This window comes from Quercus robur, chromosome 10 (genome assembly GCF_932294415.1).
Source record: "Quercus robur chromosome 10, dhQueRobu3.1, whole genome shotgun sequence".
Classification (NCBI taxonomy): Eukaryota; Viridiplantae; Streptophyta; class Magnoliopsida; order Fagales; family Fagaceae; genus Quercus; species Quercus robur.
Window position 1 is genome coordinate 44,713,166 of NC_065543.1, and position 15,078 is coordinate 44,728,243.

The 15,078-nt window shown below is 36.6% G+C and overlaps 1 long non-coding RNA gene across 2 annotated transcripts; it reads left to right on the forward strand.

Annotated features, from left to right (window-relative positions):
• Positions 1–4,573: 4,573 nt before the first annotated feature.
• On the forward strand, positions 4,574–11,920 carry LOC126703423 (uncharacterized). Of its 2 annotated transcripts, none has more exons than XR_007648063.1 (5): positions 4,574–4,871; positions 4,933–5,043; positions 5,915–6,065; positions 6,590–6,649; positions 11,732–11,920. It is a non-coding gene; the product is annotated as an uncharacterized LOC126703423 (long non-coding RNA). The 2 variants fall into 2 exon arrangements; XR_007648064.1 differs by having other exon boundaries at positions 11,748–11,920.
• Positions 11,921–15,078: the final 3,158 nt, after the last annotated feature.

Sequence of the window (15,078 nt, forward strand, 5' to 3'; positions counted from 1 at the left end):
GCTCTTGAGTACACTCAATATGATATCGAAACTGTTTTACATTCCTATGGCACTGTTCATCAACTAACTTGTCCAGGTACCTTTCAGCAAAATGGTAGAGCCGAATGAAAACTTCGTCATATTCTTGACACTATTCGTGCTCTCCTTCTCTCTGCCAAAGTTCCTGCTCCTTTTTGGAGCGAAGCTACACTTCATGATGTTCATGCTACCAATCGCATTCACAGTCCTATCATCCATAATCAAACTCCATATGAGCATCTTTTTGGGTCACCTCTAGATTATCATCACCTTCGCTCCTTCGGTTCTCCCTGTTTCGTTCTTCTTCAACCACATGAGCATAACAAACTTGAGCCTCGGTCAAGTCTTTGTTGTTTTCTTGGTTATGGTGAAACTCAAAAGGGGTATCAGTGTATGATCTTGTCTCTCATCGACTTCGTATCTCCCACAATGTTATCTTTTAGGAACATCGCTCATTTGTCAAGCTCTCTCACTTCTGTACCTCCCTATCTTCCTCATCTGTCTTAGATCTTTTTCCAAATGAGGTATATATTCCTTCTGTAGCTGCTTTTGATCCTCCTGTAATTGCTCCTGATTCTTCTACAAACTTCTCTGTCTAACCACCAGATATATCTGATCCCTTTCCTAGTTCACCCTTTAATGAACAGGTGGAAGATAAACAAGTCGAAAACGAGCTACCCAACCTTGAGCTTGGGTCCCCTACTCCTGCTCTACCTGAAGATCTCGTCACTCAACTCGGGTAAGATCCATTCTTGCACATTTAATTTACTATCATTGTTACACTGCCCTTGCTACACTGCACGGGCCTCACACCTATCGTGAAGCTTCCACTGACCCTTTATGGCAAATTGCAATGAAAGAGGAACTTGATGCATTATCTAAAAATCATACTTGGGATTTGGTGACTCTCCCCCCTGGGAAATATGTGGTTGGCTGTAAGTGGATCTATAAGATTAAGACTCGCTCTGATGAGTCCATTGAGCGTTACAAAACTCGTCTTATTGGGAAAGGTTTTACACAGGAGTATGGAATTAATTATGAAAAGACCTTTACTCCAGTTACTCATATCTCAATTGTTCGTGCCCTCTTAATTGTTGCTGCTACCAGTAAATGAGACCTTTTTCAAATGGATGTCAAAAATGCATTCCTTAATAGGGACTTAAGTAAAGAAGTTTATATGCAACCTCCTCCTAGTTTCTCTGTTGAATCAAAAAAGGTTTGTCATCTTCAACTCCACGAGCTTGGTTTGCCAAATTCAACTCTACCATCTCTTACTTGGGTTACATGGCCAATCATTATGATTCTGCCTTATTTCTTTGTCACACTGACAAATGCACTATTTTACTTCTCCTATATGTAGATGATATGATCATAACTAGTGATGACCTCAGTGACATTCAAGAACTCAAGAATTTTCTTAGTTAGCAGTTTGAGATAAAAGATCTTGGACATCTCAACTACTTCTTGGTCTTGAAATCACTCATTCTATAGATGGACTTTATATTACTCAAGCCAAGTATGCCTCTGAACTCTTGTCTCGACTTGGACTAACTGATAGCAAGACTTTTAACACTCCAGTTGAGCTTAATGTGCATCTGACTCCCTTAGGGGGGAAACCATTGTCTAATCCCTCTCTTCACAGACGCTTGGTTGGCAGCCTAATTTATTTCACTGTCACTCATCCAGATATTTTCTATACTGCTCACCAAGTGAGCCAATATCTATCTACTCCACAATCAACTCACTATACTGCTGTTTTGTGCATTCTTCGACGCCTAAATGACACTCTCTTCCATGGTCTTTTCTACTCTGCTTAATCTCCTCTTATTCTCCATGCATTTTCTGATGCTGATTAGGTAGGAAATCCCATTGATCGCAGGTCCACCACTGGTTATTGCTTTCTTCTTGGTTCTTCTCTGATTTCTTGGCGAAACAATAAACAAAGTGACCCGCTCCAGTACTGAAACTAAATATCGTGCCCTTGTTGATACCACATCTGAGCTCCTTTGACTACGATAACTTCTCAAAGACTTAGGTGTGTCCACATCCTCTGCTACTCCTCTTTATTGTGACAACCAGAGTGCCATTCATATTACTCACAATGATGTCTTCCATGAACAGACTAAACACATCGAGATCGATTGTCGTTTCATCCATTATCATCTTGTCCATGGTGCTCTCAACCTGATCTCAGTTTCCTCTAGAAATCAACTTATAGATATCTTCACCAAGTCACATCCTAAAGGATGCCTTTGTACTTTGGTTGACAACTTTAAGTTAGTCTCACATCCACCTTGAGTTTGAGAGGGCCTGTTAACATGTATTAGGGTATATGGGCTTTAAGTCCACTTTGTTTACTTGTATAGCACACTTATTACTTTTACTGCACATTCTGCCTCCTATATAAAGGCACTCATGTATATTCTATTATTGTGTGAAATACAATACAATCATTCAGTGTTTCTAACAAGCCCCATGCCCCAAAAACCCAGCCTCTCTCAATTTTGCTTTTCTTCTTTTAAGTTCTCACAACACACCTACATAAAATTCCCAACCTCCTTTTTTGTTGCCACAATTCACTCTCTACTTAAGCTCTGCAGAAATTAAAGTGCGGTTTGGATTCAACGTTTTCACGTTTTGCGCATTCATGTTTGCGACTTTTTTTTTTTTTTTTAAGACCAGCGCCTGGTGCACTGTTCATGGGACATGAACAGTGCACCAAGGCATATGAACATTAAAAAAGAGTGAACAATAGCCGTAATATTCGACTTTTCGACCACTTTTCAACACGCCAGTGGGTCCCGTAAACCATTCATGGAACCCACAAATTTCACTTTTTAGCAATTTTTTCATTAAAAATGGATCCCACGGTACTATTCACATATTTAAAAATTATTTTGCTACAGTGTTTTCAATTTTCAGTTGTATCCAAATGGACCCTAAATGCTCTCACTCTTCAATCTGATTTGGCACATGAAATAAGACATTTCCAGCAACTTCCTTAAGAAGTTTTGCATGGGTTTCAAAATCTTACAAGCTTGCCTGAGAAATGCTCTAGCAAGGGGAAATATATATATATATATATATATATATACATACACACCATGCATCCAATGCATGATATACCCCTTTGCAAGGAGGCTGCCTCAAATGCTTCAGCAGCACTTATGCAAAATTTATATGTGAACAGTAATTGAACTTGCAATACATTGTCTCTCTCTCTCTCTCTCTCTCTCTCTCTCACATATATATATATATTGGCCAATTAAAATCCTAACACAAGTAACAATTAAATTTGAAAATTGAAAACATAGGAATAGAGAGATTAACTTGTATTCCAAACCTGTTCAATAGACCAAAAACAGCTTTCAAAATTATAACTTTCAATCTGATCACTAAGCTCCCAGCCTCATTTGAGGTTAAACTGATGAAAAAAAAAAAAAAGGAAAGAAAATCATGTTCAAATAGATTCAAGTAACAATCAAATGTGTACGTGAAAATATATCTTTCTTGAAGAATAATCGGGCGTGCATCTGCCCAGCGATACTATGTTGTTGACATCGAGAAAGCAAAAGTCCTAACCACGTCCCTCTCCGAGGGCTAAACCTAAATACCCACCAAACCAGCGCAAAATTTCACATAGTTCCGCCAAAATAACAAGTTATATATATATATAGTGACTCCATGTCATTACATGAAATCACCAGAGCTGTTCAAAATTTCACATCGGTTCCACCAAAATAACAAGCTGTGGTGACTCCATGTTATGACATGAAATCACCAGAGCTCTGCAAAATTTCACATTGGTTCGGCCAAAATAACAAGCTATGGTGACTCCACGTGAAATCACCAGAGCTCTGCAAAATTTGTCATAGGTTCCGCCAAAATAACAAGCTATATATGGTGACTCCATGTTATGTCATGGAATCACCACAGCTCTACAAAATTTCACATCTTTTCGCCAAAATAACAAGCTATGGTGACTTCATGTCATGACGTGAAATCACCAGATTATTTTGGCTACTAGCTACGCCTTCTTCATGGTGGTAAAGAAGGGCGCCTCGACGTCATCGTGTCATTGAAATGTTCCAGCAACTCCATAAATGACCCAAGCTTAAATAAGAATTTACCGGAGCTTGTTTTTTTGGCTACTGCCTACTGGCATGGTGGTAGCGGCAAATATAATGATAAAACTTAGCTCATCGGATGAAAACTTCTAGAAAATATAAATGAATACTATAGAGTACTGACCTTTCATACTACTGCGAAGAGTACCACTCTGAGTCCCAGCTTCCTTTAGCCACTATCTAGGTTGACAACAGCAGCTCTATTCCACTCTTTTTTGCTGAATATATTACTAGTCCACTCTTCTTATCAATCTAAACTTAAAGCTCTATAATCTATCGGCTGTAGTCGTTTTAAGTATCTTTAGGGCAACTTCCTAGCAGCTTCGCAATGTGCTTTTGCTTCACAAAGAAACTGTTAACACTTTCAACGGTCAAAACCCGCTTTTCCACTCAAACCCCATGCTTTTTTTTTTTTTTTTTTTTTTTTTTTTTTTTTCTTTCGGTAACCAAACTCACTAATAATAATTGAGTGAAAAAAACAACCCAATTATTCATGGCCTATTCTCTCTTCGATTTTGTGTTTCGCCGATTCTCTCTCTTTTCCACCTTCATTTGAATCATGTCCATTAATCGAAGCTATGGCTAGGTTTCCACTTCTACAGTGTCCAATGGAGGAGGTGATGGCGTGATTTCATTAATCTTCACCTTTGATCTCTGCTTCCTTGGCTTTCTTCGTTTGCCTGTTGGGTTTGAACCTGAAGTTCCCAAAAGGGCTACCAGTGGCAGGTTGGTTTCTAACTTTCATATTGCCCTTTTCTCTTCGTATTTCTTTAGAATTTTTTTTCAGGTGAATGGGTCACTATATTTTGTTTGTTTTGAAAAATTTCTCTGGGTTGCTGATAACTTGGGTTCCGTTTAATGGATTCTTGAAGTTTTGTCTTGGGTCTCAGATTTGTGGGTAAGTATGATTTTTATTTTTCCTTTAGTTTTTGTTGAAAGCTGATTTTTGCTTATTACAAATGGCTTGTTTTCGGATCCATGTAATGGGTCCTATTTTGGGTTTTTTTTATTTTTTTTTATTTTTTTTATTGAACTATATGGCTTATGTCCCCTTCTAAGGCATCAAAGATATTGTTCATGCTCGTGTGTGTGTGTTTCAATTTTACCCTTCTTTTTGAAGTGATGCTCTTGGGTTGTATGAATAGAAATTTCGCAGCTCATATTGCAACAAATAAATTGAAATTTGTTTAGTTGTCTAGCTAGATGATGATGTTTTGTCTCTTTTTAATATGGAAAAAATGGCATAGCCAGCAATAATTTGCATAAATTATGGACAGAGTGTAGAAGTTTTTGTAAGAATTGATAGTTTAGATCTTTAGCTGTATAGCGTATGTCTTGAAATTTTCTTTTTCATATAGTTGGCTTTGAACATGGGAGGATTAATGTGTGCACTGGGTTGACATAAAAATTTTCCTGCTAGTGAACAAGAAGCTTAATACAAAACAAAAGTTTTTAATCATAGAAGCTTTCACCTAAAAATGAGGGTGCTAAAGACTTAAGATTATGTGCAACCAATCTCAAGTAGTTGGGGCGGAAGGCTTTGTTTAGATGACCTTCACTCCATGAGAAAATTGGTGCTGCTCTCAGTGGGCATGGTCATTGCTCCATTGCGTACGTCTCGTGATTTATTTGTCTTAACTGTGAATTGATATTACATATCTTTGTGAAAAATACAACGTACATTTCAAACACAAATTTTTAGTATATTAATTTTGAATTGTGATTTTATGTTAACAATTGCTTTTGATTAAATTTGTGGGTTCCAACAGCCTTGTAACTTAACTGGTCAACACCTCTTCGTGTGCTCATGACATTCAAATTCAAATCCACCCTCCTCCTTTTAGTTTGATCTTCTCTCAATGGGTATGGCAATTTGAAGAGGGTGAAGATATAAAGGCTACTACGACTTTTCTTTCTAAGGTAGGGAATGGGTGGTCTCAACCTTCTCTTCTCCCAATTAGGGTGAGATTTTATGGTTTAAGACACTCAAACAGCTCACATGGATGGGGAATAGCATAGAAAAAAAGTAAAAAATTTCATTGAGCGAGTTTGAGGCAAAACTTTTTTCCTAACTATTTTTTGAAGTTCTGATAAACTTGCCTGTCTTGACAATTTCGCTCAAGCGAGATTTTTGCTGTTGCAATTTCAACTATAGTCTATGATTCTTTTGACTCAGTGAAATTACAAAAATGAAATTCAAAACATAAAATTTGCAATTTATAATCGAAATATTTGGCATGGAATAAGCCCTGACACTAAAAATCTTAACACTGAACTTTATGATTGATAAGGTTAAAACAAAAACCCAAAAAAATTTAGCATCCGTCCCAATGTTAGTGCTGTTTTGGTTGGAGCCACATCCAATATTGATCTTGATATATTTTTGGTGGGAATAGCTAAAGTGGTGATCTTTTTTTTTTTTTTTTTTTTCTTCATGCTTGTAGTGACAATTGCATAATGGCTATTGAGGCAAAATCTTGGAGGAAAGCAGCGGATTATCAGAGGTTTGGAGTTATTGTATGTATTTATTTATTGTATTATCAGAGAATTCTATAATTTTCCTGGAGCTATTACCTACCAGAATATGAGAGGAAATTATTTTGTAAAATGGCATCAGTAAAACTGTCACTGTTGAGAGAACAAATCTGAAGTACTTCAGATTTGTTCTCTCAACAATTATGTCATCTTTTTCCTCTTAAGAAACTCCTTATACTTCCAGTAAAGTAAATATTGATAGGTACAATTTGTTGTTTTATTGAATATGAATTGAGTATCAAAGAATCATTTAATTTTCCTTTCTCTAATAGCAAGTTTGTAAGATGCTAATTTGGTTTTAATTTTTTCCCAAGAGTAATTTTTGTTGGTTTACATCACACCTCAATTGTTGGTTTGTATCTGTTCGGAAATTGTTTTGTATTTCTTCATGCAATTTGGGCAAGAATTCGTGATTTAGCAAGGAGATAAAAAGGGGAAAAATTTTGTCTATAGCCTCGTTTATAAACGCAGCTATAGACAAAACCCATATAGAGGGTTGTAGCACCGCTTGGAAAACGTAGCTATAGGCAGCCTATAGCCGCGTTTTAAAAAACGCAGCTATAACTCTGAGCCTACAGCTGTGTTTTTAAAAACACAGCTATAGGTCTTAGCCTATACCCGCGCTTTAAACGCAGCTATAGGTCTTATCTTATAGGAGGGTGGGAAAACGTAGCTATAGGATTTAAAAACACAGCTATAGGTCCCTGCAGGGGGCTATTGTCGTGCAAGATAGGCCGCATTTGGAAACGCAGCTATAGCCTATAGTTGTGTTTTTAGGGTCTATAGCTGCGTTTTTCAAACACAGCTATAGCCCTCATTTTTTGTAGTAAGTATTACTATGATAAGTCTTCTTCTTCTTTTCAAACACGGCTATAACCCTCGTTTTTTGTAGTGAGTATTGCTATGATAAGTCTTCTTCTTCTGTTTTGGCTAAATATTCGCATGATAAATTGATAATCCCATTGCATGGTATCAATCAATGGCGGATCGTAGAGGGCCAAAAATTCATGTATAATAATGGTTGTTTATCATGGTTGAAACTTGAAAGTAGTTTGCAGTTTGCACCTTGCACTGATTGATCACATATTCACTTTCCTGAAAACAAGTCAAGGACTCAAGAAGCAAGAGTGAATAGCAGATGCCATGGTTTTTTTTTTTTTTTTTAAATAAAAAACCTCCTATATGTCTTTATATACATTGGATCCAACATTGTATGTTCTAAAAAATATCATACTTTAATACACTAAAAAGTTAATTTATCTATTTTAACATAACATTTAACATTATATACCCTACATCTTATTTTATATTATTCCATATAACACTTTTAAATAATATATATTTATATAACACATTAAAATAATATTAACTCAAAACACAACCGCAAACAAATGAGGAAAGAGAAAGTTGAATTAATAATGATTTTTTAGTTAATGGCATTGATACGTTGCCCTTCTACTAGTAGAAGGACATAGTAGTTCATGCCAAATTTTTTTAGCATTTGACACATTCAATGGAGGAGATTTTTGCGTTTGGTCTACTAAATGCTATAGATTTAACATTTAGCACATCTAATGTTACTACTCTAAGTACATAGTATTTTTCACAAAGAATGTTATTGTCTAGGCATACAACTGATGTTATTTTATTGTTTACCATTTACAACTCTCCACCTTAATGAATGTGAAAAATAATGGTGACTTTAGATTTATTGCTAAAAGAAACTTTACCACATCTACTAATCTTTCTCTTCCATCTCTTCATTGATCTAAGGTCCTAGATCTCACAAGTCTTGTAGAGTCTCAAGGACCTACTTATATTTGTGAAGCTTGGGATTTATAAGCTTTGTGGCTTTTTCTCTTGAAGGAAATTATGCTTGAGTTCCACAGTTAACAAATATAGTTTATAAAGACTCTCTAAGAAAGAGAAACATTGTAGAAAGGAAAATTCATACTTAAAGAACGTGTACTTGGGAAAATCACATTGATCTACGATTCTAGTCTCACAAGTCTTGTGGACCCTAAAGGGTCTATTGAAGTTCATGGAACTTGGGATTTAAAGGTCTTGTGGCTCTTTCCCTGGTGTGGGTTCTTTTTTTTTTTTTTTTTTTTTTTTTGACAACACACAGGCCCAAGTAGAAACAAGGATCCTAGGCCTTGTGCTTAAGTTTTAGGGATTGAGCGTGGTTCACCACAGCTAAGTTGGGCTGATTTCAAATCAGGTTGTGCACAAAACGTGAATCCTACAATACATACATACTAACACATAGAAAATACATACGTATTATGCAGTAAGGAATAGTAAAGAATGATATAAATAAAGGGAAAATGAAGTAAAACATAGGGATCCTCAGGATAATAAGAAATGCTTCATTATTTTCTTAAGTTTTCAATACATTATGCTCTCATTGCACTAGGATATATCACAAGATCCAAATAAGTTCAAAAATCACAGACTTAGATAGCTCTTTTAGGCTTCTAAGACTTGTGAAGTTTGAATCTCTTTGAATCCAAGTGTATTCTCTAGTGTCTATCTCAGGATCCCAGACGGTGTTTTCCCTCTCTTCTCTCTTTTTAAATTCTGAAGGAGTTTTCTAAAAGATCTTTTCTCTCTGATTCACTATTACTGAATGATTTTTACTGTTGGCTCCCCCTCCTTTTATAGTGCCCTCTTAGGGTTTTTGGTGTATCAATGATTCCCTCTATTTGCTGCCCTGGGTACCAGAACCAATGTTGTGTCAGCAGCATTGGTAACTGGTCCCTTCCTTATTTTCTTACTATTTTTCCCTTTTGAGGTTCCTCTCCAAAAGTCCCTGGTTAACCTTCCTCTTCTGGGAGGTCCTAAGAGCTGACTTCTAATTCTTCTTTTCCCAAAGCTTAGATACTACCTTTTAGATCCACTTTTTCGACTGTTTTACCTTTTATCTTTTTCTCTAAATGGGCAGATTCCTTTCTATCAAGCTAAAAGGTCCTCCAGCCATCTTCCTTCATGGTCCATCTCCCTGGGTTTCTCGAGGTACCAGACCTTTTTTCATGAAGTGCTAGTTCCCAAGTCTTCTGCCCTTTTCTACATCATTGGGTGGCTGATGGGATATATCTGCTCTTGTTCTTTGTGTTCCTAGGCATGCTCCCTTGAGTTGTCTCAATCCCAACTTGGCCCTGCTACATATCCCGAGAATCCCAAGTTTCTGAAAATCCCCAAGTATCCTGGTTCAGCTTTCTCTCTGGGTTCCCCAACGATGTTCTCCCTTAAGGGCTGGGCTGAGCTTCTCTTCTCTTTTTCTTTGTTTCATAAGGCCCAAAGCTTACCCATTCATGGATTTGGGCCCCTTTCTACTAATTTTTAATGAATTTGGGCCTTACCCTTTCCTTGAAAGCCCAAACGGTTCTTAAATTTCAATTTTTTTTATATTGCATTGGGCTTTGATACAATATTGTGATATTTTGGACCTTAACACCTGGGAACCAGTATTTTTGGTTCCCTAGGTTAAAGGTCTTGTGGCTCTCGAAACTAGTATTTTGGGTTTCACAGATTAAAGACCTTATGGCTACCAATATTTTGGGTGCCATGGATAAATAATAAAACTTCAAGCATCTCTATTTTCAATCCCAGTGAACTTAAGTTCTAGTAGATTCATAATTGGATCTGGTTCGAGTGAACTACATATGGTTATGGGTCTAAGTAAAAGCTAATGCACTGTTGAATATTATTGTTTATACTTGTTATGTTGTTGTTTGTGCATAGGTTAATTATGTAGAATTGATCTATTTTCTGCGATGGAATCAAATCCAAATCCACTTATAACTCTACTTAGGACATGAAGAGCCCAAGTCTTACGACTAGAATATGGGCTTGAAAAATGACAAAAAATAGCCTTCAACAAGTGTTAATATTTCTTTGAAGAATTTAGCACCAAGTTTCACAAGATTTTAGCCACACAACTCCTTAGGGTGGTACATTCTTGTATGAAGCTTTATCACTTATGCTTTTTTTTTAATTGTTCCTTTTTTGTTGATTTGCCTTGCATTTTTTTATCAGGTCATATTGTGACATTACCTTTTATTGATAGTGTTAAAGATATATTAGCCCATTAGCATAGGCCCGAGTCTAATTCTACTTTGTGTGCAAGCCAAGTCTCCTACTTGTACTAGAAGTCTATTAGTCTAGGGTTTAGTCTACTATATATACACATGTTATAATTCATTGTAACACAGGATTTGTATTACACTATATTATATTATTGATATAACCCTTTAGGGTTTCCTCCATGGATATAGGCCGTTAGGCTGAACCACGTAACCCTCGTGTGTTACTGTGTTTTATACTTTATGTTTTTACTTCCGCATCTATACTAGCATATTCAACATGGTGTATCAATGCTAATATTTAACATGGTATCAGAGCCACCTTCCTGTGGCCATGGTTTTCTGTCCTTACGGTATACTTAAAAGCAATCTTTGTCTTCCTCGGTGTTTTTTTTTCGCTGTGTTCATCTTCTTTGGTTTCCTACTACTACCGTCAAAACTCTCCGGTATAGTCAAGCCACTGTTAGAAGTCGCATCAACACTACAAGACCATTGCCTTCCTTAAACTACTGTCACAGAGCCAAACTTCATTCAAGAGATCTTCTCAACCTTATCAATTCTCAAGATTTCATCAAGCTTCCTTCTTGAGTTTGAGAGGGGGTGTTAAAGATATATTAGCCCATTAGCATAGGCCCAAGTCTAATTCTACTTTGTGTGCAAGCCAAGTCTCCTACTTGTACTAGAAGTCTATTAGTCTAGGGTTTAGTCTACTATATATACACATGTTATAATTCATTGTAACACAGGATTTGTATTACACTATATTATATTATTGATATAACCCTTTAGGGTTTCCTCCGTGGATATAGGTCGTTAGGCTGAACCTCGTAACCCTCGTGTGTTACTGTGTTTTATACTTTATGCTTTTACTTCCGCATCTATACTAGCATATTCAACATGGTGTATCAATGCTAATATTTAACAGATAGCAATATTCTTACGGTAACATTTGCCTTCGTATGGTAGCATTGTCTTCTTGCAGTGACGTTCCCGTGGTGACATTCACCTTCATTTGGTGGCTTTGTGTTCCATTGATAACAACGTTCATACAATGATGTTGCCTTCATATGATGCCATCTTCTTTGTGTAGCGATGTTCTCACTATGATATTTGCCTTCATCTGGTCGCTATGCATTCCATTAATAGAAACATTCTTACAATGTTTGCTTTTATATAGTGGCATTATCTTCGTGCAATAACATTCTCATAATAATGTTCTCCTTCATTTGGTGACTTTGCATTCCATTGATAGCAATGTTCTTACAGTGATGTTTGCCTTCATATGATAGTATTTTCTTCTTGCAACAATGTTCTCAAAGTGACGTTCGCCTTCATTTTGTGATTTTGCATTCCATTGATGGCAACATTCTTATTTACTTTCGTATGTTAACATTGTATTCTTGTAGCTACATTCTTACAATGGAGTTTGCCAATAATTGGCATCTTTGCATTCCATTATTGGCAATGTTCTTACTAAGGGTATTCGCGGTACGGTTTGGTGCAGTTTTTTGTCATTTTTAGCACCACACTTTGTAGTATGATTTAGCCAAAACTATAACCACACTGCACATCAATTTTGCAAGCATATGTGCAGTGCGGTGCGGTTTAGTGTAATGTATAAGGTGCAATTTGGTCAGTTTTGAGTTGATATATTTTTCAAGATGTCATGGCCAATTATTAGTTTACTATTAATAACCATGAGGTCCATGACAATATATCAAAAAGTTTAAAAAAATATATAACATGTTTAACAAAAATAAAACCAACAAATACATACAAAACAAAATAATAATTCATGACAGTAAACCATACACAATTATATTAAACAAATATAACATGTAATACAAAAATGCTTAACAAGCAACAACCATAAGATCCATATATAATAGTGTACCATATACGCTGCTAGTCATACCTACTGAGAGTGAGAGGGCATTGCGAGAGAAGAGTGAGAGTGAGATGGAGAAGTGAATGAGGTTTTTACCTTTTGATTTTGTATTTAACCAAAATGAAGTTGTTTTTAACGTGAAATTGGAACAAACTAACGCTAAATTGACCACTTATTTCATATAATATTAAATTATTAATATATATATATATATATATATATGAGTGCAGTGCAATGTGGGTCATTGGCAATTGCAGTGCGATGTGCTTACTCCATTTTGCAAGCGGGTTTTGGTCAATTTGGATGCGGTTGTGCAGTTTGGTGAACACCCCTAGTTCTTACGATTAATCTCGAATTTTGTCTGTTGCCAATTTTTCCAAAAAACAATTGCCTTAACCCCAAAAAAGCTTGGAATCCAATTTTAAAATCATTAGTGAGATATTGATAATGGAGTCAATTTAAACTAATTGAATGGTCAAGAACAAAGTAGAAAACACAACTCTAGCTTGGGCCTGCTTTGATTGGTTTAAACCCTAATTAGTTGCAACAAGTTCTAAGTTAGCCAAAGATCTGACCATTCAATTAGATTAAATTGAACACCAATAGGAAAATGGTGAAATTTCCTTTTCAACAAATGCTCACAGAGTTGGGCAATAGGTGTGAGTAAAATTCCACATTGAATAATAATGAGAAGAATGAGTGGTTAATATAACATATTTTTTTGGGCTAAGACCTTTTGGTTAAAGTGTGTCTCTATATGTTATATTAATAACTCAAAGACTCTCCCCAATGTATTTATCTCCCCAACAAGTGTTAGCAAAGCCAATGGTGGTGTGAGGCAAAAGAGGTGGCTAAATTATCAAGGTTCCTTTCGAAGTTAGAGCGGGAATATGGAGTGTGTACTTGGAGCCTTTTTGCAAATGGAGCAAGGACGGGTCTATTTCATAGTTGGAATAGAGACGGTATACTACACAAAGCAAAGCCCATAAAAGCCTACACAAACTACCTTGAAAAAAGGCACAACAAAGAAGTATTACCGCCAATGGTGCTAGACAATGGTGAAGTGTGAGGTTTCCACGGATAAAAGACATGTGAAGTTGACAGGTGGAGGCCAATGGATGATGCACTAGTGAAGGAAAAACTCATTTGGCAAGGGAGAGTAAGTATGACTTTTTCATGACCCATGAAGAGGTCTTGAAACCCACAAAGAGGTCTTGAAACCCACAAAGAGGTAAAGACTCAGATGTGAGAGAGAGATTGTTGGCTTACACGTATGAGTAAAATCCTACATTGAATAATGATAAGAAGAATTGTGGTTAATATAACCATGAGCTTTGATACCACTTGTTGGGGAGAATTGTGTTTATCTCCCCAACAAATGGTATCAAAGCTCACGGTTGTCTGGGGTAAAGGTGGAAAGATTATCAAGGTTCCTTTCGTAGTTGGAGCAGGAATAGGATGTGTGTACTTAGAGCCCTTTCACAAATGGAGTAGGCACAGGTCTCTTTTGCAGTTAAATCAAACACGGTATATTGTATGAAGCAAGATAAATAAAAGCCCACACAAACAATCTTGAAAAAATGCCAAACAAATGAAGATTATTGTCAATGGTGCTAGACAACAGTGAGGTGCAAGGTTTCCATGGATAAAAGAGGTGCGGGGATGTGTGGAGGCAGATGGATGATGCATTAGTGAAGGAAAAAAACCCTTTAGACAAGAGGGTAAGTAGGATTTGTTCATAACCCACAAAGCAGCTCACTCTTGATGTGGAGATTGTTGAATGTACACGTGTGAGTGAAGTCTCATATTAAATAATGATGAGAAGAATGAATGGTTAATATAACATAATTTTTTGGGTTTAGGCCTTTTGGGTTAAAGTGTCTTTATATGCTATATCAATTACCCAAGGAGTCTCCAAAAATGCCCAACAAAGGAGGATTATTGTACATGGTGCTAGACAATGGTAAGGTGCGAGGTTCCCATGGGTGAAAGACATGTGGGGTTGACACGTGGAGGGCTATGGATGATGCAATAGTGAAGGAAAAAGCTCATTAGGCAAGGGGAAATGAGTAGGACTTGTTCATGACCCATAGATAGGTCTTGAAGCCCACAGAGAGGCAAAGACTCACATATGATAAGGAGATTATTAGATGTACACCTGTGATGAAGTCCCACATTGAATAATGATGAGAAGAATGAGTGGTCAATATAACATAATTGAGCACATACCCATTGGACTTAGGCCTTTTGGGTTAAAGTGTATCTCTATATATTATATTAATTATTCAAGGAAGCTTTGCAAGGTGTTTATCTCTCCCAACAAATGGTATTAGAGCCCATGGTGGTGTGCAAATGTGGCAAGATTATCAAAGTTCCTTTTGCAGTTTGAGTGGGAACATGGTGTGTGTACTTAGAACCCTTTCGC